The sequence below is a fragment of the Talpa occidentalis genome, unplaced genomic scaffold (assembly GCF_014898055.3).
Source record: "Talpa occidentalis isolate TD23 unplaced genomic scaffold, MPIMG_talOcc4v2.1 talOcc4.6, whole genome shotgun sequence".
In the NCBI taxonomy this organism is placed as follows: Eukaryota; Metazoa; Chordata; class Mammalia; order Eulipotyphla; family Talpidae; genus Talpa; species Talpa occidentalis.
Genome location: NW_023604972.1, coordinates 132,276,404 through 132,301,688, shown reverse-complemented (window position 1 = coordinate 132,301,688; position 25,285 = coordinate 132,276,404). Strand labels below are relative to the sequence as shown.

At 46.7% G+C, this 25,285-nt stretch overlaps 1 protein-coding gene across 1 annotated transcript in view; it reads right to left on the bottom strand.

Annotated features, from left to right (window-relative positions):
- Positions 1 to 25,285, bottom strand: part of RETREG1 (reticulophagy regulator 1) — a 105,087-nt gene that overhangs the window by 48,361 nt on the left and 31,441 nt on the right. The window lies entirely within an intron of this gene.

Genomic DNA, 25,285 nt, shown 5'->3' with positions numbered 1-25,285 from the left:
GGGTCTTGGAATGTACCCCTGAGGATAAGGGGGGAGCTGCTGTGTGGAGTCCCATCATGTTAAGATCTGAGAGAAGCTACTGGAAGCCAGATTTTAGACCTGAACGCCTGGGTGGGTTTTCCTTGCCTCAGTGCCATTTCTCCTGCCCCCACTCTCAAGCACACACAGATATTTTTTTAAGGTTGATGTATTCATGCATACAAGAACTGGGGTGCAGGCCAGAGGTGCAGAGGGTGAGAAGATTCACCAGAGTGTGGGGAACAGAACAGGTGGATCCACTGAAATACACTGCTGACGGGAGCAGCGGGTGAGTCAGGAGAGGCCTGCGGCGCCATGTGGGTCAGCTCCCTGGCTGGGGATCGAACTCATGCTGCAGTGGCTGCTGATATTTTAATAGCGCTGTGTCTTTAACCCCTGCGCCACCAGGGAGGCCCCACACAGGGATATGTTTTAACCAGCGTCAGCCCCTGGAGGTCTGAGTGCTCCTTGTGATTCCGGTGACACCAGGCACAGAGCCTGTGACAGAACGGGAGCAGGGGTAGGTGTGCGGCAGGGTAATCTGAAAAGGCTCGGGAAAAGGGTCGGTGCCACGCTTCCCGCCCCGTCTGACAAAGGAAAAGCTGAAAAGGCACAGAGGAGAGCCCTGCAGCAGCACGTGGAGCAGAGGCATGTGAAGAAGAGCCGCACTTTCTTCTCAGCCTCGGACTTCCAAGAGGGACGGAGCGCACATGGAGAGAGACATTTGGAAGAGATGTGGGGGAGACGCGGGGGCGGCTGACAGTGGCAGCCTGTATCTGGACTTGGACTTGAATTTGCTCTTTTCCTGCCAGACTTGCTGGCCCTTTCTGCCCCTTTCTTACGGCTCCCGGCCAAGAGTTGCCTTAAGACTTGTGCCAGCCTTTCGGGACTCAGGGGCCCTGCTTTGGGCAACCTTGTTTGTCTGGACATTTGTCCACAGGGGATGGGTAACTCCGGGTGTTTTGTTCTCCTCTCTCTATTGCACACTAATTGTATTAAAGCTCTTCCTATTGAAGCTCTTAGCCAATAAGAGCATGTTTTGTCTTTATGCAGAGGATGGCAGACCCATTTAGAGCGTGCAGGTTTGGGGGGTCAGGGTAACCCTCAGTCTGCCCACGAACAGGTGCTGTGTCATGGGACCACAGCTCAGGTGCAGGCTTCAGTTCTTTAAAGGGAGGATGGGGTGAGGCACAGACCTGGGTGCCATCCACATGAAGGGCACGTGACCCACTAAGGGGAGCGTGACGCCCCCTAACCAACCTGCAGGCGGGGCCACCGCTTTCCGAGCAAATGTCGGGCAAGCAAAGCGCAAGAATTCCCAGCGCTGAGGAGTGTGCACGAAATGCAGAGGAATCCGCTCGCAAGTGTGTTCGCATCATCCAAGACATTCACAGGAAGCAGCTGCGGGTCAGCCCAGCTCAGCCCCTTTCCCGTGAGTTCCAGCCAGGCCCTGAATCAGCACAAACCTCCCAGGGCTGCAGGCCCCGCCTGGGAGAGGCCTTGGAAACTGAACCCCACCCCACCGCTCCTCACTGAGACAGGGAGCAGGTGGCGCCTGGATCCAACTCTGAAGACCAAGCCGCCAACCTCTGGGAGAAACGAAGAGGCTGCTTTGGAGGAGAGAAGGTGACGCCTGTGAGGTGACGGCCTGGATCAGGGGCCCCTGGCTCCCCTGCGCACCTGCTAGTACAAAGAGGACGCCTCAAGGGGGTTCTACTTCTCAGAGAAAAGGAAGGAAACACCTCAACATCACAAGAAAACAAATCATCCAATCAAAAAACGGGCAGGAAATCTCAACAGGACTTCTCCCATGAAGACGTGCAGATGGCGACAGACACACTCTGCACCTTGTCAGGGAAACACAAATCAAAACCACAGTGAGACGCACTTCACACCTGTCAGAACGGCCCAGAGCAAAACGTCCAGAAACAAGTGCCGGCGCGGGTGGGGAAGCAGGCGCCCTCTTACACCCCTGCGGGAGTGTCGATGCACGACGGAAGCTTCTCAAAAGATTAAAAATCGATCTTCCATATGATCCAGTCATTTTACTCATATGTAGCTCTCCAAAGAACACAACACACTAATTCAAAGAGACATAGGCTCTCCTAGGTTCACTGCAACACTCTAATGGTCGAGTTACGGAAACAATCTAAGTGCCCGATGACAGATGAGTGGATCAGGAAGATGTGGTCTGCACACACCCACCCACCCACACCCACACCCACACAGAGGACTACTACTCGCTATAAAAGAAATGAGCTCTTGCCATTTGCCACATGGTAGATGGAACCGAGGACATGATGGTTAATGAAAGAGTCAGAAGGAGAGGCCGTCCTGGTGGCGCAAGGGGTTAAGCACAGTGCTGTGAAGCTGTCTGCAGCCTCTGCAGCACGAGTTCCATCCCCAGCCAGGGAGCTACCCCCATGGCGCAGCAGACCTCTCCTGACTCGCCCGCTGCTCCCCTCAGCAGTGTATTTCAGTCAGTCTGCCCGTTCTGTTCCCCATTCTGTCTTGGTGAGTCCTCTCACCCCTGCACCCAGTTCTTGTATGCATAAATAAACAAATCTTTAAAAAAAAAAAGTCAGAAGGAGAAAGCCAAATACAGGATGATGTCACTCACTGGTAAACTATGAAAAACAGGACCAAGGAACAGACAAAATTTAACCAGTAAGACAAACCCTGGAAATCTACCAGAAGGTGAGGCAGAGGTGAGGAGTAAAGGGTGAGGGGCCCCAAGACTGTGGAGAGGACTATGGGTGCCTTGGTGGTGGGGTGCTGTGGTCACATCCACCTGCAGAGGTGTAGACTGTACCCCAAAATCACATACGGCATTATAAATACAACCACAATTTTTTTTTTTTATTAATGAACGTAACAACCTGACCATGCAAGACTCTGCACTGAACATGACACCCACATGTCCTCACGCCTCCCTGAAGCTCTGGGAGGGGTTCCACAGTTACACCCACTGTGAGGCAAGCGTGTCAGGTCGCGAGGTCTGCACTCAGGTGTGTCTTAACCACAACGGCCTGCCTCTTCATGAGCACCGGCCCCCTGACGCCCCATCCAAGCTCAGCGGGGCCTGGACTTCACTTCAGAACCTCAGGGACCAGAGCTGAACCTGACGGCGGCTGGAGGAGACTGTCCCGGGGCTTGGGGTTGCTCAGAGGGGCCCATTGGAGAGCCCCCTACAGGAGACTGAGCCGAGAAGGGCCAGGCACTGCTGCGGACGTCCCTGACGGGGACCCCGAGGAAGGAGGGTGGGCCAGGCCGCGCAGTCTGTGAAGCCGACGCTGGAGGAAATAAACAAGCTATTTTGTTCCTGCGCTCAAGCTCACGTGCCCTGACCCCGAGCCAGCAGGGACAGTCCTCAGACCTCGGTGACTAATCAGATGAGGGCGCGTGAAACACCCCTCCTGCCAGCGGAGTCCAAGCACTTGCACTGGGAATCCAGAAATAAGCTGTCACCAAAGAGGCGTGTGCCCTCTGGAAATAATTTCCAGAACATGTTTCGTAACCTGGAGCCGGGACGCAGCAAGCCAGACAGGGAAGGTCAAGCACAGCCCCTTGTCTCCGGCCCCGCGGTCCCCGCACAGGGCCGGCCTGGGCCTGCCCCCCATCCCACCACCCCGGGAAGCGCCTGCGGGTCCAGCCCCGCCCTGGTCATTTCACTGTCCTCGGGGAGGGCTCTGCCTCTCCAGCGGGGGTCACCGCAGACGTGAACGAGCTGCTTCTTCACCATCACGGCGCTGTCACACAACACAGGTCCCAGATTCTCCACTTACAAATATGCCTCCATTGAATGACATGCTTTAAAATAACTTTTCTTTTCCAAGCAAAGCTTTTAAATGAACAGATAATTATTCTGCCTGAGGGAAGTGCAATTTGAATCATGTTTTCAGATGTAAAATGCAGGATTATCTTATTTATATTCTTGGTTGCTTTTTAAAAATTTTTTTATTTATAAATGTTTTACATCATTGTTCATTTTTAAACAATGTTTGCTTCCCCCCCAGGTGTAGTCCCCATAGAGTGTCTTCCCCAAGGCACCCGTGCTCCATCACCTCAGTCCCCTGGGCTCCTCCCTCCCTCCCTCTGTTCCCTCTCCAGCTTCCTCCCCTGCAGGATGTCTCTGGTTTATAATCGTCTGTTTGTTTTTGTTTTGTTCTTGGTTGCATTCTGATGAGCAGGAACAGAGGCACTCAGTGGGTACATGTCCCTAAACCGAATCCCCTGTTTGATGGAGACCCAGGCATTCAACGTGCAACTTTCTCCTTCCAACCTGGGCCTCCCCAGCCGAAGCACAGCGACACACAGGCATTCTCTCCTGGGCTAGAGATCTCTGTGTACTGGTGCGTTTTAAGCACAGGTAAGTGTCCTAAGAGCACATCGGTGACCTCATGATGCTTGTTTACTCAGTCACTTATAAATCAATAACTGGTGAAACTTGAGAGGACAGAGTGTACCTCCCGAAGAGTGAGGCTTGACTCAGGTGCCACACTGGTGCTGCTACCACCCCGAAGGTACAGATCAGCACGAAATCACAGATGCACCTCTACCACCAATGCAGTTACTACAGAAAGGATCCCAGCAAGGCAGCACCAGACCCAACTCCCACTCCTTCAGGAAATTCACACACGGGTGAATGACTGACTTCATCCCTGGAGGAAGATGAAACGCAGAAAGCCTGGGGCTTGTTAATGAGTAATGGGAACTAACTGCTGGTTATAATCCAGGGAAAGGCAGGGAAAGGTGAGCCGCTGCCTGTCCAGACAAGTGTGGGTGCAGGTCGCTCCGCAGCCACCAGCTCCCCCTCCTGAAGCAACAGAAAGAGGGGCTGCCGAGCGCCCTGCAGATGTTTTCATGCTTGGCTCATTTGTCTATACGGCCTTTCAAAGGGCAATCGAGGAGCAGAGCTATTGTTTAACAGGGATGACCGAGAACTAAAGGAACAAGCTGCAACTGAGTCATGTGAAGGTAAACAAGCAATGATTATGTGACGTCACCCCACAGAGATTCCAAGAAGAACCCCATGACCTTGGGTGCCCCACACGCAGCTTCTGCATCTGAAGACAAGGGGTCCTTAACTGCATTGGGTCTCCTTTCAGATTTCATCAGAGAAAACTGGCTGCATTCACTTCACACTTGACTTTGCCCCCAAAAACATAGAGTTAAGAAATAGTATTCAGGTCCAATAACTAAAACGAATCTATCTATATGCCGAGGGTTGACCAGCAACTCCAAGGCCGGTTTTATTCTTAAGAAAAGTGATTCGGGGGTCTCCCTGGTGGCCTAGGGATTAAGTCTCAGCGCTACCTCAAGTTCAATCCCCACCAAGGAGCAGACCCACAAGGTGCAGCAGACCTCTCCTGTCTCGCCCACTGCTCCCCTCAGCAGTGCATTTCAGTAGATCTTCCTGTTCTGTTTCCCACTCTCTCTGGTGAATCCTCTCAACCCCCGCACTGCTGGCCTGTACCCGCGTTCTTCTATGCAAAAATAATATTAAATAAAATCTTTAAAAAAGAAAACTTACTCAGGGAAGCAATGGTGTGAACATTTGATTAAATTCTAATCAGGCTGGTCTGTGCAGGGGGCGCTATATTCTATAGCTGAAGGTGGGAACGTGTGGGGATTTTTAAATTCACAACATTATTGAGGTATGATTTAGAGAGCAAAGCGCATGCACTTAATGCATAAAATCTGTGAGACCGGGGGCCTCCCTGGTGGCACAAGGGGTTAAGACGCAGCACTATGAAGCTGTCCGCAGCCTCTGCAGCATGAGTTCAATCCCCCGCCAGGGAGCTACCCACATGGTGCAGCAGACCTCTCTTGTCTCCTCGCTGCTCCCCTCAGCAGTGTATTTCAGTAGATTCACCTGTTCTGCTCCCAACTCTGTTTCTGGGCCTGCACCCCAGCTCTTGTATGCATAAGTAAATAAATCTTAAAAATAAAAGAAGCCTCCTCACTTTGCATAGCCAGAAGGAAAACTGAAGCCTAAGAGTTGAACTGATTTGTTCAAAGTCCAAAATTTCTTCCATGGGTGCCACATTATCTAAGATTAATTCTTTTTCATGTCTGGAGAAAACTGATGCCAAGAACAAGTCAGCTGCTATGATGGAGATCAACATATTTTTACTAAAACTTCAGTCTCAAGAAATAAATAAAAACTACATCTCATTTATTTTTGTGATGAAAGCCAACTTTCTATCTATGACAAAATTAAGTTGTTAAGAAGCGTAAAGGAACACATTTCAAGCAACAAAAGCAAAATTCATCTCACAGCCCCTCCAGCATTCCCCACACCCCCAATGGGATCTGACCAGCCCTGATCTTCGCCCACTGCTGACATCGACATTGCGTTTGCTTCCTCTTTAGTGTATGATGAAAACATTTCAAATTCTTGTTTTTGATTCCTGTCCATCTTTAATCACCTAGATACTGGTTTAGAGGTTAAGTCCCAGAAAAGAAAACGCGCACTGTTGGGTAGGGACCGTGGCAGAGGGTCAAGGGAAGCCCGCGGGCTTTGGGGGTCAGGTGCACGTGAGCTGACCTCTTCCTCCTACCGCTTTGGGTCAAAGGACTTAACCAAGCTTTGGTGTCCTTGCCTTATAAATAGGACTAACACTTCTGCCTCGGGCAATCGTCTTAAGACTGAATTATGGAATTAAAAAAAACTGGAAGCATTTAGCTCAGTGCCTGGCAAGCATTAAGCATAATGGATGACAGGCACGCACAGTTCAGCATCTTCCTCCTCCAGGGGACTCCCCCATGCTCCCCACCAGCCCCTCCATTCCCAGGAGCCTCCAAGCAGCTTCAGTTCCTGTATCTTTCCAGCTCCTGGGCCCTGCGGGTCTTGCTCTCAGCTGCTGTGTGGTGGCCCGAGTCCAAACGACAGTCCCTCCTCTGTGGACACGACACTGTGGGCCTTCTGTGTGTTGCTGCCACAGGCGCGTCCTCGTAAAGACAGGTAAGTTAGCACCTCCGGGTTCTCGCTCCAGATGCTGGAGCACGCTCCAGATGCAGCATCCTCCAGATGCTGCTCCTCCCGGTCACTGGGAACACAGTCGCCCCAGAGGACCAGGTTGGGAGGGCTGGACACCACTCAGGGGGTGCTAGAATCCTCTCCCTCCACGGATCTTGAAAAAAAAAAAAAAAAAACAAGCAATAGGGTTCAGTGCTCAACATCCCAAGGGAAAAACAGCACTGAAAAGAAAACCTGCTTTGGGGCTTCTGTTTTCTCACTGCACCAATCTTGAAAAGTTGCACTCTTGAGATAAAGCCAATTCAACCTCTGAAAAGAGGCCCGTTGTTAGAAGGAACAGGCTACCCCAAAGTGCAGATTAAATATGAGATATAATTACGACAGGTGATTGGAAAACCAGAATAAAATAAGGTGCCAGTTCAATATACAAAAAAAATGTACAGCAGACCTCAGTTTCGAAGTGGAAATCAATGTGCACAAAATAAACTGGGTGACCTTCCTCAAGTATCCCTCCTCTACCCCTTCCTTGTGTCTTAAAATTATCATTGCAATGAGCAAAATGGAATCAAACTAAATATAACCCAGGGCTTCCTCCCCTAAGTCCTGACCACCAATGAAAACTTTGCCTGATGATGTAACACTGCTATTTTTATTGGTGCCGCATCGACGCTCTCCCTTTCTGTAGCAAAGATGACAGTGGATGTCCCTGGAATCCTCTGAAAGGTGGATGGTCACAGCATTGCCTGTGCCCGACACTGTCCAGCCCTCCTGTTATTTCTACCACCTCTGGGACAGGCGGGGCCTTCTTCATTCAGGCATCAAGGGATATACAACAAAATCTGCACAGTTGGTGAGAGACCAGGCTACTGTCCAGCAGAGCCCTTGTACCCAGCAGGCGGTTACAAATGTGGGAAGAATGCAGCCTCTGATGTAAGTCTAGCACCCCGACAGGGAAGATGGCCCCAAAGTTTCAATAGGAATCTAAAATAGCTCCAACTCTGTTGGAGGCCTGAGGATGACCACAGAAACCGACCTCCCTTACTCTGTGTGCAACCAAAATGATTGACATGATAAGGTAGATAAAGTATTTCATCCCTCTACAAAGATCACAAGAAATTCAAGTGCACAATTTCAAAGTCAGGCCCAAGGTAAGAGCTATTTTATGGAGGGAAAGCAGAGATGGATAACAATGGCCTGAACAGGCAACAGGAAAATCTAGTTTCTTCAGAATAAAAGTTACATATTTAACTCATCCCATGTCCATTTCCAACCACACCCTTGCAGAGCTGAGCACAAATAGGGCGCCATGGGATGGTTGATCAATAGCTCGGAGTGTTACCAACACTTTGTTCCTTGAACAAGGACAAAGGGAATTCAATGTATGATCCAGAAACAGTAACTCATGTTTCAGCAGTGATTTTAGGCTACGGAAAAACAGGAATGATTTTGCCAAAGAATATATCTGGTTCTTTCAAGTTCCCTTTTTACCACATGCGTGAGCTCTTTCTAGGATAATAGAAGCTTGCAATATATCTGGTCCTATAACAGCGTGTTTTACAAAGCCCTTTAGTTCTGATTATATGAATGTACACAAATACACCATCATAATGTCTGATTTCCCAATGATTTTATATTCTGGAATTATTATTGGGAAAAACTGTTCTGGTTTTGAAAGACAGGAGAATACAAGGTATTGACTAAATTCCTTAAAATTAGTGCTAGGGTGAAAGTAAACATTATGGTTAAAAATTCAAGAAGCACCTATAAAATACTGAGACTCAGAAGAAAGTAACCAGCTGCAAAAAATGGGGAGACTGGCTCTATAAGCTTATCTCCCATAAGTGAAAAGAACATATGTACACATATAAAAAATATTCTCAAGAGCTTTGCAAGGCTCTAAATATAAAATGAAACCAATATAACTCTATGAAAAGTATCCTAACACAATAAGAAAAAAATTGTCAGATTAAATTATGAGCCCAAATTTTTCACTGCCTGTTACTACTCCTGCCGTGGCCTCACAGCGGCCATATGTATTTTCCCCTTCTTGGCTTTGAACTTGGTCATGTCAATAATGGCTTTGGTTGACTGAATATTAACAAATAGAAGCTTAAGAAATGTGCCTGGATGGGGGCCTCCCCAGTGGCACAGTGGTTGAGCGCTGGGTTGCGAAGCTGCCCGCAGCCTCTGCAGTGCTGGTTCAATCCCCGGCCACTGAGTGAGGGTCCCACATGGCGAGCGGACCTCTCCTGCCGCCTGCTGCTCCCCTCAGCAGTGTACTTCATCAGTCTGCCTGTTCTGCTCTCCACTCTGACTCTGGTGAATTCTTTCACCCTCCCACACTTCTGACTGTACTCAGTGCTTGTATAAATAAATAAATAAATCTTAAAAAAAAAAAAAATGGAAACTTTAAAAAAAAAAAACAAAGAGAAATGTGCCTGGATGATTCGCTTGTGCTTTTGTCCATGAGAAAAATGCCGGCATCACCTACGGGCCAATAAGGTTCAAAAAGTGAGGCTTGGATGCAACCCCAAACTTGGAGCCATGGTCCAGGCCAAACTGGAGGGGGCCCAGCTGATCTGCAGACACTTGAGCAGGACACCTACTAGATGTTCACTGCATGCCACCAAGCATGCTCAGCTTAGTTGTTACACAGCAACGCCTGGCCACCACACATCCTTGTTCAATGAGGAGATAATACTGCAAATAGGTGTCATCTGCATTCATTACAAATCCTGCTTCTGTTTGGTTTTACATGAACTGATGTAGAAAATTTTTATTAGCTTATTTTTTCTCTGAAGGAGTTTAGAGACAGGAACCAACTAGTGCCAACTATAATAGATGGTAAAGTATAATAAAAGTATAATAGAATCTAATACATGGTATAATAATAGAAATGAATTTTTCCCCTATATTGCAAACTCTCTATTTCTTTTTGTTCTGTAATTTTCTTCCCCTCCACCAAGCCACCCATGTCTACACCCCATTTGCCTCCCTTCCCATCCTCTCTATTCTTCCGCCTCTTCCCTCAGGTAAACATTATCTTCTTTTCCCCTAATTCAAGTTTTATTCCTTCTATTGTTTGTGTATAATTGTTTTGGGGTTTATAGTCCATAAATGAATGACACAATCCAAAATTCATCTTTTACTTTTCAACTGATTTCACTCAGCATAATCACCTTGAGATCTATCCATTTTGTCCCAATGTCATCTTTCACCATTTTTCACAGCTATGTAATATTCCATTGAGTGTATGTTCCACAGTTTGTTTCTTTATTGTTGGACTGTTTAAGTATTTAGAAAATTTTGGCAATTAACCCCTTGTCAGATGTATGGTGTGCAAATATTTTTTCCAATTCTGCAGGGTGCATTTTTGTTTGGGTGATGGTTTCTTTTGAGGTACAAAAGCTTTTAAGTTTGCTATAGTCCCACTTGTTTATTTTTGCTTTTGATTCCCTTGCTGTTGGGGTTGAATCCCTAAATATATCTTTGCGGTAGATCTCCTATAGAGTATCCCCTATATTTTCTTTCACATACTCTATGGTTTTGGTTCTTCTGTCCAAATGTAACCCATTTTCAATTAATTTTGGTGTATGGAGTAAAATATGGGTCTTGCTTTATTTTTTGCATGTGGCTGTCCCAGTACCATTTATTAAAAATGCTGTATTTTCTCCATTGTGGCTGTGACTCCTTTGTCAAAGATTAATGATCCATATTTATATGGCTTTATCTCTGGGCTTTCAGTCCTGTTTCATTGGTTTGAGTTTTGTTTTTGTGCCAGTACCATACTGTTTTGATTATTGTTGTTGTACAATATTGTTTGAAGGCAGAAAATATGATGCCTCCATTTTTCTTCTTTTCTCTCAAGATTGTTCTAGCTGTTCAGGGCCTTTTGTGGCAATACATGACTAAAATGGCTCAGTGCCCTAGTGTCACCTGAAGTGTTTACAGCATGTCTGCAAATAGTGTGTGCCCTACACCAAGAGCACAAACACACCCCTCAAGCCAAAACTACTTCTCCCTCTCCCTGGGGCATGTAGTAATGACCTCACTCAATCAGCTCACAAATAAGAAGGGACCAAGTAATAAGGAGTGGGAGCAGTCCTGTTTTGACCCCAAGTCAATCTTGGATCCATTTCTCAATTTAAAAACCCAAGTGTCTTTTCCATTTAAAAATTCTCTCAATTGGAAATGCAAATGGCCAACAGGCATATGAAAAAATGTTCAACATCACTTGTAATCAGGGAAATGCAAATCAAAACTACAATGAGATACCATCTTACACCAGTGAGAATGGCACATATTAAAAAAACTAGCAACAGCAAATGTTGGCGAGGTTGTGGAGAAAAAGGAACTCTCCTGCACTGCTGGTGGGAGTGCAAACTGGTCCAACCACTATGGAGAGCTGTGTGGAGATTTCTTGACCTACTAAACATAGAGCTTCCATATGATCCAGCAATTCCACTCCTAGGTATTTACCAAAGGACACAGAAATATCAATTCCAAAGAACACCTGCACCCCTATGTTTATAGCAGCACTGTTTACAATAGCTAAACTTTGGAAACAGCCCAAATGCCCAAAAATAGATGACTGGATCAAGAAGATGTGGTCCATATACACCATGGAATATTACTCAGCATTCAAAAAAGATAAACACATGCAATTTGCAGCAACATGGATGGCACTGGAAGGGATCATACTCAGCGAAATAAGCCAGAAAGAAGAAAAATACCGGATGGTCTCACTCATAGCAGGGATCTAGAAAACTTAAATAAGGGACCAGGAAAATGAATAACTATAAGAAAGAAAATATCAAAATCAACAAAAAACTATGAACCAGAGACACTCTGTGGGGGGTGGGGGGAAGGGAGGGGAGGGATTGGGGTCAAAATAAGGGGGTTGCAATTGTATGGGGAATATAAAAATAAAATTAATTAAAAATAAATAAATTAATTAATTAAATATATATATTTATTATTAGGAAAAAGTTGTTAATAGTCCCCCAAGCCTTCCACCTATGTTGATAACTGGACCTTAATGATGATTGCTGTATCTTGTTCAATTTAGTTGACAAGGCATACTTTACTGAGGGTGGGGTCCAAATGAACAGGAAGCCTTTCCCATTGTTTTCTTGACTGGGATTGCACTGCTTAGCATTTTGGCTTAATGAACTGTTCTATCTGTGACTTGGCACTTTTCTTTGACAATAAAGAAATAGAATCACATGAAAAAAATAAAAAATAAAAATAATAAAAATTCTCTCAGTTACTGCATCTTTATTACATATTCCAAACATGGTGCATCCATGAAAATGCCCATTAAAGCAAGATGATTTCCTTCCAACTTGGTCCCTGGAAGGGAAAAAAAGACTCCATAAATGTGTAATTGATTCAAAATAAACATCCATTTCTGACTTGAGGATATTTAACTTGCCAAGCTTTGTGATTTAGACAGTTTTCTTTCCACAACAGATGACTTCTGAGTCATGATTGAAAATATAGTCACTTATTTTAATAAAGGTTACGACAACTGACAAAAAAAATACATATTGCAAACATCAAAGAAAAGATCTCAAAAAAAAATAAGTTTTCAGGGGAGGTACAAATAAAATTCGAGATCTAAACCCCAAGATTCAGGAGAGGTGAATACTGACTGAAAATGCTAGATGGCTCCGAAAGTTATAGTTTAAAAATACTCTCTAAGAATACAAGCCAAATGACTGAAGGATTATAAGTTCCCTCCCAGCTGTTCAGGTATTAAAAGCAGGCACAAGTAAGAATAGCCTTGAAAAAAACTAGCCAACCGCACGTGAGTAATGCAGTCCACCCCAGCAGGGGTGTTACTGAGTCTTGCATCGGTCCCTCCTTTTACAAGTGACCTCTAAATAGTAAAGCAGTCCTTATCATTGAAAAAAAAAATGTTTAAATTAAAAAGGAGCCATGACTAAAATGACAAAAGAATGGCACATTCTCGGGTTCTTCCTTTAGAAGCAACCCTCTCGCTGCAGAAGGCACCAAGACTGCCGAGAATTCAACTCCCAGGCACTTGCCCAATTCCCTAATACCAGCATCAGCAGAGATTTATGGATGATGACCAAAGTCAGCCACCTGCCCACCAGTGACATCCACTGTCCCTGCAGGTTCTACCCAGCAACAGGGAGCAAGTACAAGTGGACTTTCCGCTGGTTAAAGTCCAGACCCACTGGGTGTCTTTTCTCCTTCACCCATTCAGTCACATCTGTGTTCTAAAACAAAGCCAGTAAAAACAAGTTGCTCACTCTTCACAGTACTCCAGAGGTGGGGACAACTAAATGTCCACCAACTGATGACTAGATAAGCAAAACATGTACAGTCACACTCCATATCACAATATTTCAGTCAAGGACGGAAAGCATATGCAACAGCGGTCTCTGTACACAGTTGAGGTGGGTTGCAGAATGTGCCATCTAAGTCAGCGTAAATAAATACACTCAATGACATCTGCACAATGACAAGAGCATCTAACGGCTCATTTCTCCAAACACATCCCTGTCAGTAGGTAGCACATGACTGTATACCCAAATAATGGAATATTACTCAGCCATGAAAAGGAAGTACTGACACATGACACAGCATAGATGAATCTTGAAAAGATCATGCTGAGTGAAAAGAAGTCAGTCACAATGTGGCCACACAGTACATGATTCCATTTATATGGAACAAATCCACAGAGAACAAATCTATTTATATGGAACAAATCATCCCGAACAAATCTATAGAGACAGACAGCAGAGTATTAGTGTTTGCCAGGAGCAGAGATAAAAGGAATGGAAAATGACTGCTTAATGGTGATGTGGTTCCTTTTGGGGTAATGAAAAATGTTCTGGAACATTTTGTGGCGATGGTTTCACAACATCGTGACTGTACTAAATGTCACTCATGATAATCTTTATGTTAGGTGTACTTTAGCACAATTTTCAATGATAACAACACTCATTTACAACCAACAGTTTCAAATAGTGGTTCACATAACCTTCCTGAATTTTGTTTTAAGCTGCTAAATTTGATTTTTTCACACTGAGAATTGTCCCTCCTCCCACTCTTCCTCCATCACCATCACCACCAGCATCACATAAGCAGAAAGCATGGAGAAGTGTTTATAGGGTCTCCACAAGCCTTTTTATGCAACCCAGAGCTTTTAGAACAAGTCTAACTGCCTCCTGGAAACGCTCTTTGCTCAGCTTCCAGCCTGGTTCTCCCTGAGTCCTGACCACCAATTTCTTTGCACACTCCCTTTACTCAACGTGAACAGTGAGAACATTCTCCCTGGTCCATCGGGGCTCCCCATCTCTTCCGGCTGTGGGTATCAACTTGACCGCTCACCTGCATCACTCTACCCCTCTCCTTTCAGGATGACACCCCACAAACCAGGGTTAAGCTGCATTTCTGCAGCGCACAGACTGGATGGGAGTCAGTCAACCCTTCTTTGACATTGCCAAGCAAGGCTGGTTCTTCCACCACTTAAGAACACCAGATTCATTCCCTGCTGCCACCAACGCAAGTCACCACATTCCAACTCAGACTGCACAGGTTAGCATCTCGAAGCTCTGGTGAGTGGGGTCGAAACTCGGTTGGGGGGCCACCTTCCCTCCTGAGGCTCTGGGGAATTCCCACCTGGACTCCTGGCTGCTGGGCATCTTCTCACCACTCTGACGGCCGCCCCACACTTACGCAGACCCCTGTGACTCCACTACCCCCTCAGAACCCGCCACATCGCCCACGTGAACACCCTCAATCACACCCAAAGTTCCCAAGCTGCCTCTGCCCTGCAAGAAACATCACCTAGGCTTGGGGTGCCAGGAGCTAGCCTCTTGTGGGGGAGGAGGGCTATTCAGTCTACCACAAACTCACCAGGGTCCCGGGACACACTGGGCAGCCATTCCCTTTGCACACTTTCTAACAAGCTGGGACCTTTGCCCTCAGTTTTCACAGCCGAAGGAGCTCTAGGGGCCCCCAGCTCACCACGAAGTCCTCTCTCCACACAACTGCAAATTAGGCCATTTATTGGGAGCCATGATTCAAGGTTAGAGGAGTGTGTATGGGGGTGGGGGGTACAGGGATTCCAATGTTTCCCCATTCATTCCAAGACAGTATAGAACTAAGTCAGGGACCGCTGGGGAAGGAAAACCTTCAAGAGCACAGGAAGAACATTCAGAAGGTTCCATAAGACACAGACTAGAAATGGGCAGTAAAAGGGGGAGAAGTCAAAGTATCACCGGATTCTCGGACGCCAGGTAAAGCATCAGCTTGTTTCTAAGGTAGGAGGCACAGCCTTGTGCCGCCAAGTCGCGCCACTTGCTTGTGAATTTCTTCCCCCATCACCACCACCCCGGCCCGCTCTTACTGAACTCTCCACTGAAGTCCATTTTCATTTTTTCCCACTTCCCCTACTCCATTAAAATGTATCTGCATATGTACGTGTGCCATGCAGAGCTACACTGAAGGTCACATCTATACGCTCACATACACGTAACAGATGAATGTATTAGAGGTCGTCGCGCGTGTGTATGACCTAAGCTGGATCTCCTGCTTGCAGCTGGAGGACACGCGTGTTTCTTGCTCTGCTGATATGTGCCGACCCTGATTTCACTCTGGGGTGTCCCTCCTCCAGGTTTCCGGGCAGTCACCAAATTCTCAGCCTCTCCGACAAGCTGAGACAAGCGCTCTCACGCGCCCTCTAGTGCACTTGCCAGGAAATATTTCTAGAATAGACGCCAGAGTCCAAGAACTGGTACAAGCTTTACACGTGTCTGCAATACACAGTATTCTGGGGTAGGAAACTGTTCCCTTCACGTGTTGGGTATTTGCCTTTTTTTCTTTTCATGATCTTTGGTACTTCCATATAGGAAACTCAAATTTAGAGGCGGTGGACAGTGGCTTAAAAAAATCCAAAGTGTGGTGAAAATAGATTCTATAAATTGTGTGATATCCACATGGTGGAATATTATACAACAAAAAAATAAACGAGCCCCAGCTTTATACAGCAATATGGATTCATCTTTTTGAAAAACATTTAATATTAAGACCCTAGCTCTAAAAGACTATAGAAATAGGCACCATTTTCCTAGACCTCAAAAACAAAAATTTTATTTAGGAATATATGTAAATCAAATTAATAAGAACTTTTACCCCACCCCTTGGACACCACCTGACATTGGAGATTAATCATTTTCACTTAATACATTTATACATTTTCTTCATCCCAATCCTATATATGGAGCAACATCTGGGCTGGCCTGCCTCTGGCGAAGCCGCTGCCTTATTTCTGAGTCTCCTTCTGTGAGTCCAGGATCTTCTCTGGACTTCAGCCCTGACCTCTCTTTGCAGGAGCCAATCAGGCCTGTAACCAGAGCCTGCCCCCACAGCGGGAGCCCCCCACACCTCAGCCAACTGCGCTGCCACAGCAGGATGCTCACGGGTCACCTCCCACATCCGCAGGGGGAGCAGGTGGGCCCGCGCTGGCCTGCCCTGGCCCCTTTCACTGAATGTCTTTGTCTCCCCTCATGATAAAGGCTCCACATGATCACTAGAGAAATAATGCAATATGAGTAAATCAATTCAGGAAAATAAACCCCGGCTGTATTCCCCCCACAGAGGCCCCACATTTATATACCAGCACATCCCTGCAGTGTGCTGTGCACTACCCCTCCCTCCTGTTACTTCATTTTTTTTTAAGATTGATTTATTTATGCGTACAAGAGCTGAGGTACAGGCCAGAGATGCTGGGGGGTGACAGGATTCACCTGAAACAGAGTGGGGAACAGAACAGGCAGATCCACTGAAATCCACTGCTGAGGGGAGCAGCAGGGAGACAGGAGAGGTCTGCTGTGCCATGTGTGTAGCTCCCTGGCCAGGGATCGAACTCATGCTGCAGAGGCTGCGGACAGCCTCACAGTGCTGCGAGTTAAACCCTTGCACCACCAGGGAGGCCCTCCCTCCACTTACTTTAAACCTACATTGCTTTTTTATAATCAGCAATAAAGGGTAAAATTTCATATCCCTAAATACTCTTTTATAACAGGATCTTAATTCATTACATAACATTCCATTTATTCCAGTTACTGTGGCTGCTTTCAAAAAAGCTTCCTGGTACAGAAGAACCCTCACACAGAGCTCCTGCCTCAGGGCCTTGGCACGTGCTGCTCCCACTCCCTCCAGACAGGATTCACGGCCTTACTTCCTTCAAGTCTGCTCAAAAATCTTCATTAGTAACCTAATACAAGTGGGCCCTACTCCCACCCACTCACTCCCTGAGCCCTCCCCTGCTTTCATGGCTCCACTTAACTTACGTGTTGTAGTAATTTGTTTCCTGGCTCACTCACTGGAACGCGAACCCATCACAACAGCGACAGTTGTTTTTTCCTTCTCCACAAATACCCACTAGGTGAGTCTGGCAATGAAGACACTCGATAAATACTTCTTTAAAGGAAGGATAATAAACCCATCCATGTATAATTTTGTGAAACGACTGGAGAAAAATAACTGAAAATTGAAAGTAAGTTTAATTTCTGGGTGATGACTTAGAAGTAATTTGGATTTTCCTCTTTATAGTAAATTCTCTGTACCTGTATTTTATTTTTGCATATGGTTATTACTTTAGTTGTTTCCTTTAAGCTTTTTTTTTAACTAGAGAGGTGTCATTGGTTGACAGATTTAGGGGTACAGTTCGCTCTCCCAAGATGCAGATCATCACATCCACCAGCAAAGCACCCTTATCCCTTCACCGGAGACTGCTGGGTCCCTCTGCCTTTTACCCCCTATATCCCCCAGTAGCCTCAATTCTCCTGTCAGTTTTCCAGGGTTTATTTCAGCTTAGTTTTGTCTTTTCCTATATTCCACGAGTTTCTCTATATTCCACGAATGAAATCATCCAGTATTTGTCTTTCTCCTTCCGACTTTTCACTTAGCATCATGCCCTCCAGTGCCAGCCATGTTGTTGCCGATGGAAAGACTTCATCTCTGTATTACAGCTGAGTGGTACCCCACTGTGCATATACCCTACGTCTCCTTAACCCCTCATCTGCCATTGGACACTTAGGTTGTTTCCATAGCTTGGCTACTGTAAATAGTGCTGCAATGAACACAGAAGTGCATTGTCCCTTTGAATTAGTGTTTTTGCATTCTTTTTTAAAATAGTTTTTTAAAATTATTTTTATTTATTTATGCATAGAAGAACTGGGGTGTAGGTCAGACATGCAGGAGGTGAGAAAGTTTACCAGAGACAGAGTGGGGAGCAGAACAGGGGAATCTACTGAAATACACTGCTGAGGGGAGCAGCAGGCCAGACAGGCGAGGTCTGCTGCGCCATGTGGGTAGCTCCCTGGCCAGGCATCGAACTCGTGTTGCAGTGGCTGCCGATAGCTTGATAACACTGACACTTCACCCCTTGTACCACCAGGGAGGCCCTGTTTTTGCATTCTTTGTATAAATACCAAGAAGAGGAATTGCTGGAGAACATGATAAATCTATTTTTAATATTCTGAGGAACCTCCACACTGTTCCCCATAGAGGATGAACCAGTTGACGTTCCTACCAGCTGGCTACAGGACTGTTCTTTCTCCATAACCCGCCAATATATATTGTTCCTGAGGTTTTTGATATGGGTCATAAGACGTACTACTTTTGAAATCAGGGGGGAAAAAGCTATATTTAAAATCCCCTGGGCAGATAGGACTATAAATAACCATGTTTGCAGGCAATAAATGGGAGAGAGGAAAGGAAAGGAGGGAAGGCAGGAGGGAAAGCAGTAGGGAAGGGAGGAGGAAGGGCTTCAAGCACCTGTGAAATGTTAATTTATATTCACATAAATAGGCCAGGGCAAGCCAGGAGAAATGTTAGTGTCCAATCATTCTTCCGTCTTTGGTAATTTAAATTTACTGAAGCAAGAAGGCTATTAGGTAACAATTTAGCCTAGTTTCATTGTTTTATATAATCACAAATGACCTTCAGCCATTTTCAAATCCTTAGGAACTCAGGATCTCCTACCTTATTAAATCTAATAGATATTAAGAATATCTGAAAATGTGGATTAAAATGATCAGAGTTGGAATTTTCATTTTTCATCAAATGGCCTTGGGCACCCGGGCACCACCACGATAAAAGGCCACACCCCCACTTTTCATCACACAAAGATGTGGGCGCCCCAAAATACAGAGAAAATGGTGCTAGGATTCACAAAGCATCAGGCTATTATGGAATTACCCCAAGGTAAAGGAACGTGAAGAACTGTCATAAACAACAAAAATGGTGGATTGTAATAAACTACATGATTGAGTGCCTGTTTACGAGGGAACCCTATTAAGTCACACATGGGTGGCCTAAGGGCGGCGTCCAAACGCACAGAGGGCCTGCCCCCTGGTTTCCTGGTTTCCCGAACTTATGAATCTGTTCGAGTTTAAGAATATGTTCTCAGGAAAGGCCTATGTAACCAGGCACAGGTCTGACAATTTATTACCTTGACAGTGCAGCCAACGGGCTAGGAAATGAACTTCCCATTTCATTTTATGTTTAATGCCTTGAGAAATTCCATGGCAGAGTGAGGGTCTACGTTTCACAGAGGGCTTCCCCTTGAGCTGTAGCCCAGGCCTGTGCTTGCTTCAGTCTCACAGGCTCCTGAGAGAAGAGGGAAGCCCTTAAAGGTCGAGCCTGGGGCATTTGGAGACACGTAAAATACGTTTCATTCACCACTGAAGCTAAGAGGGAAGAAGCAGAATTCTCCTCAGCACTGTCTCCTCAGCACAGGGCGACATGTAGACCTTTGTTCCACACTTGTCTTCAACGTGTCAGATGGACAACTTTAAAAAGTGATGGGAACATTCTGGACAAGTTCTCAGAGCAACTTTCAGAACGAATCTCAGCCGCTCTGGCCAAGAGCCCCTGTCCACCCATCGATGAATGGCTCTTTCTCTCCTCAGAGAGAGGAAGAAAGGGCTCTGACTGTCCATTGTGCAGCCTGACTACAGAGCCCTGCACAATTATGATTTTCTAAAAGAAGAATGAAAGGCCTATTTGGGTTTTTATTTTGGCCAGCTCAAAATGGCGCTGAGCTCCCAGGCTAGGCCGGGCATCTTTGAAGATTTACCCAGGCTCAGAGATGCTTCCACCAAGCACATTCAGCGCATGCTGACTTTGAGTGAATCTTTTTTCTTAAGAAAATACTTTCCCCCCCATTTAACCCAATCAATATTTCCTTCCTGGCATGACTGTCTCATAAAACTCAACAAGAGGTGGTCCCTGCCCATAGTTCTGGCTGACTTTAAACTAAAAAATACAGTTTCCAAATAACCTACCTTATTAGAAAGGTACATATAGAAGGTCACAAAATGCAAGTTACATGGGAGACTTTGAGGCATATTAGAAAATACCTTTTTTTTTTAAAGAATTATTTATTTATTTATTTATACAAGCACTGGGTACAGTCAGAAGCACAAGAGGGTGAGAGAATTCACCAGAGCCAGAGCGGGGAGCAGAGCAGGCAGAAGGACCGAAGTACACTGCTGAGGGGAGCAGCGGGCGGCAGGAGAGGTCTGCGCGCCATGCGGGACCCTCCTCCGGTGGCCGGGGAGCAACCAGGGATCGAACCGGCGCTGTACACAAACTGCACAGGCTGCGGGCAGCTTCACAACCCAGCGCTCAACTGCTGCGCCACCGGGGAGGTCCCTAGAAAATACTTTTAAATGTTGTAAGTGTACAGTGTAGTCATTCCAGGCACAGCTCCAGAGTCTGACAGCAGAGATGGGAGCAAACTTTTTTTTAAAGATTTATTTTTATTTATGCATACAACAACTGGGGTGCAGGCCAGAGGTGCAGGGAGTGAGAGGATTTACCAGAGACAGAGTGGGGAGCAGAACAGGTGGATCTACTGAAGTACACTGCTGAGGGGAGCAGCGGGGAGGCAGGAGAGGTCTGCTGTGCCATGTGGGTAGCTCCCTGGCCGGGGATCGAACTCGTGCTGCAGTGGCTGCCAATAGCTTCATAGTGCTGACACTTAACCCCTACACCACCAGGGAGGCCAATGGGAGCAAACTCCCAGGGACTATTTGATGCGCCCTGTCCATAGAGCTGTAACATGATTCATAAACAGAGAGGACAGTTTTCACACTGAATGCTATTCCTCAGAGGAGACAATGAGCAAATGCTAAATGACTTCACTTTTATTGGAAGTTTAATGTCATTCTCAAAAACTTAATTAATTAGACATCTCTTACGTCAATGTTCCAATTTGTTCTGGACACATGAGCTGGGACAGCCCAGGACTTGGGTTTTACAAACAGATTCTTGCCTCCCCACACCAAATAGAACTATAACAACTAGGATGCCTGACTGGCAGCTGCTTCTCTGAGAGCAGGTGAGAGAGAGGAGCAAGGGAGAACACAAGATGGAGAGATTTCCTGCAACTGGACCGAGTTAAAGGCAAAAAGCTCACGACCAAGCTGGTGCTAGAACAACTAACTTTAATTCTCTGCTGCGCTCCCCAAAAGCTCACTGAAGGTAAGACAGGGAGGCCCAACGTCCTTGTGACAGGAGGGGCTACACTGGCAAGCCGCCTCCTTCTTTCTGTGAAGACCACCCTGCCAGAGAACAGGGGTCTGAGGTCTGTTAGAAGATCCCAGCAGCTCAGCCTAAACTGTCAGAATCTTTGATTACCATGAAAAAAAGGTCTTTCCGTGTAAGTTGGCACTGAGAATAAAGCAAGATTGATGAGACTCGCTCCTTTACCTGGGTTATAATGCACAAACAAAAGTTAAAGAACTCAGAAAAGACATTTTGAATGACCAGCATATATATACACATACATACACACATACACACACACATACATACATACATATATATATGTGTGTGTCATTTCTCTCTCATCTCTACCGACTTAGAAAAACCTGGTCAAACTGAAAACAATTTTATGTTCTCTAAAGGTAACACAATTTCTCCCTTGTTAAGAGAGGATTTTATTTGATCAGCTGCCACGGCCACGTGCAGAAATAAAAGCCTGTATGTACCCAAGGATCAGGTTTCATTTCGATCCTGGGAATGAGTCATAAAAGATGCTAATTTGGGTCGGTTGGCACACTGGTCTGTATGAAATCTGGTTGGACTGCAAACCTGGTGCTTACTGTTTATTAAAGAAATAGGTCAAGATCAAGCCCTTCTTAGAATCTACCCACCAAGAATCACATTTTCACAAAATGAGGTTTCCAGGTACGACGTTATGTGAGTGGCAGCTGATGAAAATCATCCCATTTGTGTTGTGTTGACAACAGTGGACTTAGCTTTGGCTTCCTGGTATGTGCTAGTTAAGTGTAACCCCCATGACCTCTAGAACTACCGTATGTCCGGGTACATGAAACACTCTAACCACCTGCATAAATACAAGTGAACCGCCTGCTCTTCATGCTAACTTTCTTTTTTAAGATTTATTTACTTATGCACATAAGAACTGGGGTACAGGCCAGAGGTGTGGGAAGTGAGAGGATTCACCAGGGACAGAGTGGGGAGCAGAACAGGTGGATCTCCTAAAATACACTGCTGAGGGGAGCAGCGGGGAGGCAGGAGAGGTCTGCTGCACCATGTGGGTAGCTCCCTGACTGGGGATCGAACTCATGCTGCAGTGGTTGCGGATAGCTTCATAGTGCTGAAGCTTAACCCCTTGCACTACCAGGGAGGCCCCATCTCATGCTAACTTTTGAAGGAAATACTTTAAGCTTGGCTTAGCCTACTGTTGTGCAACCAGCCCAGGCCTGGTAGGTTCATTGTTGATTCGTGCAGATGAAGAGAGAATTTTGGAGCCTTCGGTATCTCTATCATGCCTTTAACGCTGAATCAGGGGACCAGACACAGGCAGACCAGCAGGCAGGGAGGCGACCACTGGGTCCCCCTGCCTGAGAGTGAAGCCACTGTCATCCATGCCCAAGCTGAGGAGACCCTTTCACCCCTAACTTCTAGGCCCAGGTGTCTGCCTTTACATATGCGCATGCTCCGTGCTGTTCTGGTCCAGGTGTCCATAATCCTAGGTGTGCAGTGAAAGCCCCTGAAGAGACCGGTTCCTGCAGAGACTGAGCACAAACTAGGGAGCAACACCACAAAGCGGGAATCCAGGCCCCACTGACGAAGCTGGGGATCTCCGGGTCCCCTATAACTACCGCCGATGGTGCTTGGCACCAGCTCTACACCCTCATGGCTCATGGGGGCAAAGAATACCTCTCTCTGCTTCTAAGGCCTTCTCATTTTTTTCCTCCACAGCCGAGCAGATCCTGCACAACAGGTTCTACAATTCAACTCAATTCTGACACTATCTACCTAGAGGGAGCACCGGATTTCACAGGGGAGGGCTCGATCCTACAAGACCATCACCCCAGGTGCCCGTGAACGTCCAGGTTGTCACCTTCGCTTCTGATCAACCAGCTGAAGGTCAGGCTCCCACCATCACCTCCTTGGTGATTCATTTGGCAGAGCAGCTCACAGAACTGAGAGAAGCCAACCCGATCGCCAGTTGATTGTGAAAGGCTGCAGCTTGGGAGCAGCTAGATGGGAGAGACGCACCGGCAGGGCCAGCACGGGGTCACCAGCTTCCCTGCCCGCTCCAGGCGCCCACTCTCCCCAAACCCCACGGTCACCGCTCCAGAAGCTAGACCGCCCGCTTCCTTACAGGGGCACAAGGCATCAAGTGATGGGGCAGCCGTGACTGAACCCACTCTCCAGCGCTCTCCCCTTCGGGTCAGTCCTGGGCGGGACTGAACATTACAACCGTCTAATCCCACGGTTGGGTCCCCAGGCAACCCGCCCCCGGTCTTGGTTACCAAAGGGCTTCCCAAAGTCACCTCATTAACACAAGACACCTTTACCATGCTCACCAGTCAGGAAACCGAGTGTTTAGGAGTTCTGGGCCACAAAAGGGAAGAGGCCAAGTGTGCGTATTATTAATTCACAAACACAGAAACCCCTTCAGCTGCCTGCACGCCGCACAGACCAGAGCAGCAGCCCCGGAGAGCCCCGTGAGACAAAGGGCTCCCGGAGCTGTGCCCCCAACCCCCTGCCCTGGCCTCACTCCCTCATGAACAAGGTTCCACCCCCCAGCACCCCCACCCCAGGCACTGGGACCAGATTTTGCTTCTTTTATCCAGTGTCTCCCTCTGTCAATGAGTTTCACGGCAATTTCACATCTACCCAATAAATTTGGGGCCCCAAAGTAATATTAGAGTTGTAAACTATTCATAAAATTAGCCTTTCCACCTGAAACTGGAATTCTCTATGAATGCTGCCTCTGAAGGCACATTTCACACAAGGCCAGGCTACATTTTTCTCATAGGATTTTTAATGGCATTATTTTCTCCTCATTTCCGAAGCCTTATTTCACGCTGTCTACTCTGATAGGAGCCAAAACCCCCAACTATCTCTCTTTAAGTCTCTGAAAGACATTCTTTATTCTGAAAAAAATTGGCTCCAATGACGTGCATGGGAGACAATTCGATATTGTCCAACAGATGCCATGTGTTGTCTTCTACTTTTTTTTCGCTTTGCATTTCAGTTTAAATGCTTTCTATGATCTGTCTCCAGTTCCCACATTTTCTTACTTATGAGAATATTGTCCAGGCCAAACATTAAAAAACAAACCCAAAACATAGCTACACAAACGCATGTGACTGCATAGTCATCTCCCCACTGCTCACGTGCAGTCAGGAGGGGAGTGTGTTCCCCTCATCAGCTGCCCCAGCAATTTTGCATTGGGAAATAGCACCTGTACTTCAGGCAAGTGAAAAGGGAGATGCTCTGTCCCCCGCTGGGCAAGGAGGCGGGAGCTGGGCCTCACTGCTGGACCAGAAGCCTAAGGGCTTCTCCCCCTCCTGCTGGCATCCCCCACGCCAAAGCCCTCTCCACGCCAGCCCAGAAAACCCCACAGGAATGCTCCACCAGGGCTCCCCTCCCGCGACAGCCATGCTGTTCACATGCCAAAAAGAAGCCTGAAAGGAAATCCCCAAAGAAAACGCCTCGCTGCTTCACCTGCACTCCTCACACACTGCGACTCACTCATTCGAGTATGTTACCCAACATTACAGCAGGACGCGAAGTCTCTACGAGGATGAGTCCCGATTTTATTTTCCCCTAATTTGATTATATTTTCCCAACATTTCCACTCTTGCAAAATGATGACAGGATGTAGGTCCCTTCAACAGAATGCTATTTCAGAAACGCAGCCGGTGCTGCCCCGCCCCACACCCTGCCCACAGTCAGCCGCCACATCAAGACAAT